The sequence below is a fragment of the Lolium perenne genome, chromosome 7 (genome assembly GCF_019359855.2).
Source record: "Lolium perenne isolate Kyuss_39 chromosome 7, Kyuss_2.0, whole genome shotgun sequence".
Lineage (NCBI taxonomy): Eukaryota > Viridiplantae > Streptophyta > Magnoliopsida > Poales > Poaceae > Lolium > Lolium perenne.
Genome location: NC_067250.2, coordinates 273,421,899 through 273,428,698, shown reverse-complemented (window position 1 = coordinate 273,428,698; position 6,800 = coordinate 273,421,899).

Sequence of the window (6,800 nt, the reverse complement as noted above, 5' to 3'; positions counted from 1 at the left end):
CACACCAAACTCAAAACAAACTCATTAGAGGGTTAGTGCATAATCAAAAATTCACATGTTCAGAGGTAACACAATCATTCTTAACACTTCTGGACATTGCCCAAAGGTACTGAAAGTTAATGGAACAAAAAAATCCATTCAACATAGCAAAAGAGGCAATGTGAAATAAAAGGCAGAATCTGTCAAAACAGAACAGTCCGTAAAGACGAAATTTTAGAGGCACTTAACATGCTCAGATGAAGAAGCTCAAATTTAATGAAAGTTGCGTACATATCTGAGGATTACTCATGATTTTTCGCAGATTTTTCTGAGTTACCTACAGAGAGATCTACTCAAATTCGTGACAGCAAGAAATCTGTTTCTGCGCAGAAATCCAAATCTAGTATCAACCTTATTATCAAAGACTTTACTTGGCACAACAATGCAATAAAGTAAAGATAAGGAGAGTTTGCTACAGTAGTAACAACTTCCAAGACACAATAAAACAGTAGCAAAATAAAAACATGGGTTATCTGCCAAGAAGCGCTTTCTTTATAGCCATTAAGATGGGCTCAGTAATTTTAATGATGCTTACATAAGGATGAGAGTTGAAGCAAAGAGAGCATCAAAAAGCAAGTATGAAACAAATTTAAGCCTAACCCACTTCCTATGAAAAGAAATCTTGTAAATAAACAAGTCATGTAAGCATAATGCAACAAGCATAGAAAGGCAACACAAGCGCAACTTCAAGATTCTCAACATAAAGAGGGGAAACTTAATATTATTAAGATGCATATAATCATGTTTCCCTCTCTCATAATAACTTTCAGTTGCATCATGAACAAACTCAACAATATAACTATCACATAAAGCATTCTTATTATGGTTCATATGCATAAAAGTATCATTCTCCACATAAGCATAGTTATTACTATTAATTGTAGTGGGAGAAAATTTAATAAAATAGCTATCATTATTATTCTCATCACCATAGTCATCATATATAGGAGGCATATTGTAATCATAATTAATTTTCTCCTCAATAGTAGGTGGACTGAAAATATGATAGTCATCATTGTAATCATCATATATATATAGGAGGTAAAGTATCATCAAAGTAAATTTTCTCCTCCATGCTTGGGGGACTAAAAATATCACAACCAGCTTCCCCAAGCTTAAATTCTTCCATATGATTAGCAATAATAGTGTTCAAAGAGTTCATGCTAATAACATTGCTACAACTATTTTGCAAACAAAGTTCCATGGGTTTTTTAATTCTCTCTTCAAACACATCATGTCCTAATTCAATATAAAGTTCATAAAGATCTCTAATTTTTTTTGTTTTCCATTAAACCTAACTAGTGAAAATAAAAAACAAGAAACAAAAAGATATAATTGCAGGATCTAAAGGAAATAGCTTCGAGCACTCACACACCGGCAACAGTGCTAGGAAATAGCTTAGTAGTCGGAGGATGTGAATACCTTTTACCTTACATCCCCGGCAACGGCGCCAGAAAATAGCTTGATGTCTACGCACACTTCTATTCCTGTAGACAGTGTTGGGCCTCCAAGAGCAGAGGTTTGTAGAACAGCAACAAGTTTCCCTTAAGTGAATCACCCAAGGTTTATTGAACTCAGGGAGGTAGAGGTCAAAGATATCCCTCTCAAGCAACCCTGCAATTAAGATACAAGAAGTCTCTTGTGTCCCCAACACACCTAATACACTTGTCAGATGTATAGGTGCACTAGTTCGGCGAAGAGATAGTGAAATACAAGTAATATGGATGATTGTAAGTAGTAACTACAATCTGAAATAAAGATGGTAGCAAGCAAACATGTAGCTGAACTTGTTGGAAATGGTGTTTCAATGCTTAGAAACAAGGCCTAGGGATCATTACTTTCACTAGTGGTTACTCTCAACAATGTTATCATAAAGGAATATAAATATAAGCACTTCACTATGCTATTCTGAATTACTCTCTGGCAGGATAACGAACACTAATTCACGATGTAGGGCTGCAAAAGCAAACCTTAAAGATGTATTCCCAAGTACTAATAAACACCCCACGCTGTCACTGTGAGCATTCATAGGAGGTACTAACACACCACAATTTCATAGAGACATCCAACTCAAATCATAACCCAGTGAACAAGTATTCTGTGAAATATAGCCTAAGAGACCCACACGGTGCACACACTGTCACCTTTACACACGTGGGACAAGGAGTCTCCAGAGATCACATAAGTAAAATCCACTTGAATAGCATAACGACATCTAGATTACAAAGTTCATCATATGGATCTCAATCATGCAAGGCAGCTCATGAGATCATTGTATTGAAGTACATGGGAGAGAGAGATGAACCACATAGCTACCGGTAGAGCCCTCAGCCTCGGGGGAGAACTACTCCCTCCTCATCATAGGAGACAGCAAAGGCGATGATGATGGCGGTGGTGTCGATGGAGATGACTCTGGGGGCAATTCCCCGTCCCGGCGGCGTGCCGGAACAGAGACTTCTGTCCCCCGAAACGGAGTTTCGCGATGGCGGCGGCGCCCCTGGAGTCTTTCTGGAGTTTCGTCAATTGGTCTCGGGTTTTTAGGTCACGAGAGATTATATAGGAGAAGAGGCGGAGTCAGAGGGGCCAGGGGGCTCCCTCCCCATAGGCTGGCGCGGCCAGGGGGCCACCCGTGCCGCCATATGGTGTGGGTCCCCTGCTGCCCTTCCTCGTCTCCCCTTCAGACTTCTGGAACCTTCCGTGAAATATAAGATCGTGGGCCTTTGTTTCGTCCAATTCCGAGAATGTTGCCCGAACAGCCTTTCTGGAACCAAAAACAGAAGAAAACAGGAACTGGCACTTCGGCATCTTGTTAATAGGTTAGTTCCGGAAAATGCATAAAAACATTATAAAGTGTGAGCAAAACATGTAGGTATTGTCATAAAACTAGCATGGAACATCATAAATTATAGATACGTTGGAGACGTATCAAACTTCCATACAAAAATATCCTTCTCCTCTGACAAGGTTACAAGAATAAGGCGTTGGACCAACGCAATCCAAGCATCCCACTTGTTTCCTGTCAAAGTCCTTCTAAACTCTATATTCAAAGGTGTATTTGAAAGAACATCGGCGACTAAAACATTTTTTCGTCGGATGATATTATACAACGAAGGATATTGGGACGACAAATGAGCATCGCCCAGCCAAATGTCTTCCCAAAAGCGTACTTGCTGGCTATTCCCAATTGTGAACGAACCTCGTGAGAAGAAATCGTCTTTCACTCCCATGAGTCCTTTCCAAAAGGGAGAGTCGGTGGGTTTCGTAGTCACTTGTGACAAAGTCTTGTTCTTGAGGTATTTATTGTGTAAAAGTTCTTGCCAAACTCCTTCTTCATTAAGAAGTTTATATAACCATTTACTTAACAAACATCTATTTTTCAGTTCCAAAACCTCCACCCCCAACCCCCTTGCTCCTTGGGTCTACAAATAATGTTCCATTTAGTCAATCTGTACTTTCGTTTTAGGTGATCGTTCTGCCAAAAAAAAAGAGATCGATAAAAGTCTAATCTTTTCCTAACCCCTTTGGGTATTTCAAAAAAAGATAGCATGAACATCGATAGACTTGTCAGCACTAAATTTATCAAGACCAGCCGTATGAAAGAAGCTGGCCTTGCCAGCACCCCAATTTACGTTCGAAGCGAGTTTCAACTGAACTCCATTCCTTGTTCAATAATCGTCTATAATGAATTGGGATGCTCAGATAATTAAAAGGAAGTGCCCCAGATTCACAGCCAAAAATCTGCTTGTACTGGGCTTCCACTTCTTTCGCCTTACCGAAGCAAAAAAAATCACTCTTCAGCCCAGATAAATGTTCAAAGATACAAAGTATGAGCTTCATGTTAATAGGCTTCTCAAGATCGTGCTCCATTAATAAAATTGTATCATCGGCATACTGTAAAATAGAGACTCCTCCCTCTACTAAGTGAGGTACAAGTCCCCCTACTTGGCCATCTTCTTTCGCTCGAGTGATTAAAATAGCCAACATGTCCGCAACAATATTAAAAAGAATCGGAGACAAGGGGTCACCTTGTCTCAGTCCTTTCATAGTTTGGAAATAATGGCCAATGTCGTCATTAACCCGTATTCCCACAGATCCTCCCTCAACAAAAGTACTTATCAAATGACACCATTTTTGGGAGAATCCTTTCATACGCAAGGTTTGTTGGAGAAAAGACCACTTAACCTTATCGTAGGCTTTTTCAAAATCAATTTTGAAGAGTACACCATCCATTTTCTTCCGATGAAGTTCATGAATGGTTTCATGCAACATTACTACTCCTTCTAGAATATGTCTCCCCGGCATAAAAGCTGTTTGGGTAGGTTTTATCACCTTAGGTGCAACACTTGTAATTCTATTAGTGCCTACTTTCGTAAAAATCTTAAAGCTTACATTAAGTAGGCATATCAGCTAAGCCAAACGCGGGGATAAAACCCCGTTCAAAAAAAAAACTGGTAGTGGTCGATGGGTGTTGAAAAAAATAATGGATCTGAACTATGTCACAGGATCGAACGGGAAAAAGAAAAATCAAATGTTGATGAAAAAGAAAACAGCCAACAGATAAATAGCAAAACCGTAAAGAAATCCACATGGGGAACAGTTGGATGTCTTCACTGCATTCTGCATTTCGGCTGAAAGTGAGGAGACTTGGCCACTTGTTCTTCCTCGGACATGCCCACATGTCAAGGTGGCTCTAGAACTATCTTTGTAAGAGCAGCCAAAACATATCGCTTAAAATATCTACATGTAAGTAGGATGAAATTTAATGAATCCACCTTAGCTTTGAACAATACACGTTACGAAGCGTAGGCATTGTTACATATATAGAATAAATCCATGATTAAATCTACATAAATTTAAGTAGCTTTGAACACTACTCGTTATTAGTTATCTCCATTTTCCCTGGTTGCATATTTCTACGGAAGTACACTACGTTTGATTTTTAAAAGACGACCTGATTTTTTTGATTAAACATAAAAAGTATGCAATCAGATTAAGTACACTTTTTTTTTTAAAAAAAAAGACAATGCGGTCACTCCTGCAGGGACTATTCCTAGAGAAGTGGGATTAAGCTTAGTTTGATGTCATATTTCCTATCACATTTTAATAATTGATCAATCGAGATATGAACCATATAAAAAATCAAGTAATACATATATTAACATTTTGCTATAAGTTGCATTGAGAACAAGAAATGAAATAGAAAATAAAAACAAGTTTTTGCTATAAGTGTTGTAGAAATTTTTGTGAGTAATAGTTGTGAAAATATTATTTTTGTGGAGATTTATCCACTATATCATTGACTTTATTTCGGAAGAAAATAACGTCGGGATGAGATTTGGACTCATGAACTGAGATGCCTATTAGTTTTATTGCTCAAATTGAAGGGTTTTTAGCCAGCTGCATGCCATTCTTTGTTCTAGATGATTGCTTTATCAAACTTGCGAATGGTGCATAGGTCCTAGCAGCTAAAACAAGTGATGACAGTAATAATATGTATCCATTAGCATTTGGAATGGTGAATAAAGAAAACACTGAGAATTAGATGTGGTTTTTAGAAACACTCGAGTCCGCTGTAGGTGATGCGGGCTAAGCCCGAGGGTGTGCCCAATCTTCACGGTTTGACCCGGGTGAGTGTGATTGCGGAGGGGGATTCGCGGGGAAGTGGATGAACGCGAAGAACTCGATACAAACACACGCACACACACAAATCGGTTATCCTCGTTGGCCCGAACCACCAACCGATAGAATCGCGAGAGAAAGACCAAAGGTAGAATCTCTTGCAAAAGATCGACAAATCCAAATAGAATTCCCAAAGAGTAAAAGACCAACTAAGAATAGAGTTGCAAAGCAAGAGATTCTCAATTGATAGAATTACTAGAATGGAAAAAGATCCGGATAAGGAGGGATACAATAGATGGGTAATCTAAGGTGGGGGTTTCCCAAATCCACAAAGGGATAATAGAGGCATAAGCCAATTCATCTAAACATCATCTCTCCCTCATGAAGGTGGGGGTAGGTGTCTATTTATAGGCAAGGGGATGAAGGGGTAAGTTACAAGCCAAAGGGGGGCTGAGATCTGGCTGGGGTTCGATGGGGCGGAAGTTCCGGCCCCTGGGGGCGGAAGTTCCGGCCATCAGGGGCGGAAGTTCTGGCCGCAGCTCTTCTGTGTGAGCACCTTTGGTCTTGACAGCATCTGGGCGGAAGTTCCGGCGAGGTTGGGCGGAAGTTCCGGCCTGGAGCATCCAGCGCTTCTTCCTCCTTCTCTTCCATGCTTCCGTGACATCGGCCTTGCGTCCTCAGGTCTCCATGGCGTCCTCTCTTCCCTCCGTACTTGTCGTTGAGTTCCTATCATCAAGGTATGACGGAGTATGAAGTAGTATATCGTTCCACATAGGTAATTGTAGGCACGCATAAAGGAGAAGATTCACCTTTGCGTGTCGTCTTGGCGATGAAGCATATGATGCGCTGAAGACCGAAGGTCGTCCCGTATCATCTCCCCCCCACTTGAAAAAGAGTCATCCTCGACGATAAATCTTCATGAATGTATAGAGGAGGTAGATGACACGACCGCTTGAATGTCGCTTCACTTGTCAAGAGCCCTATTAATAGCACAAGAAAAGCCAAGCAACACTCAAAGCATAGCCAATGTTCCACGGGTGTAGCAATATAGCGCAAGTAGAAGGAGGTCACCTTAGCAATATGTCGGTGTGCTCTCATGGAGAGATCTTGGGTCGTCGAAGTATGTGGGCGGAACCACTCAT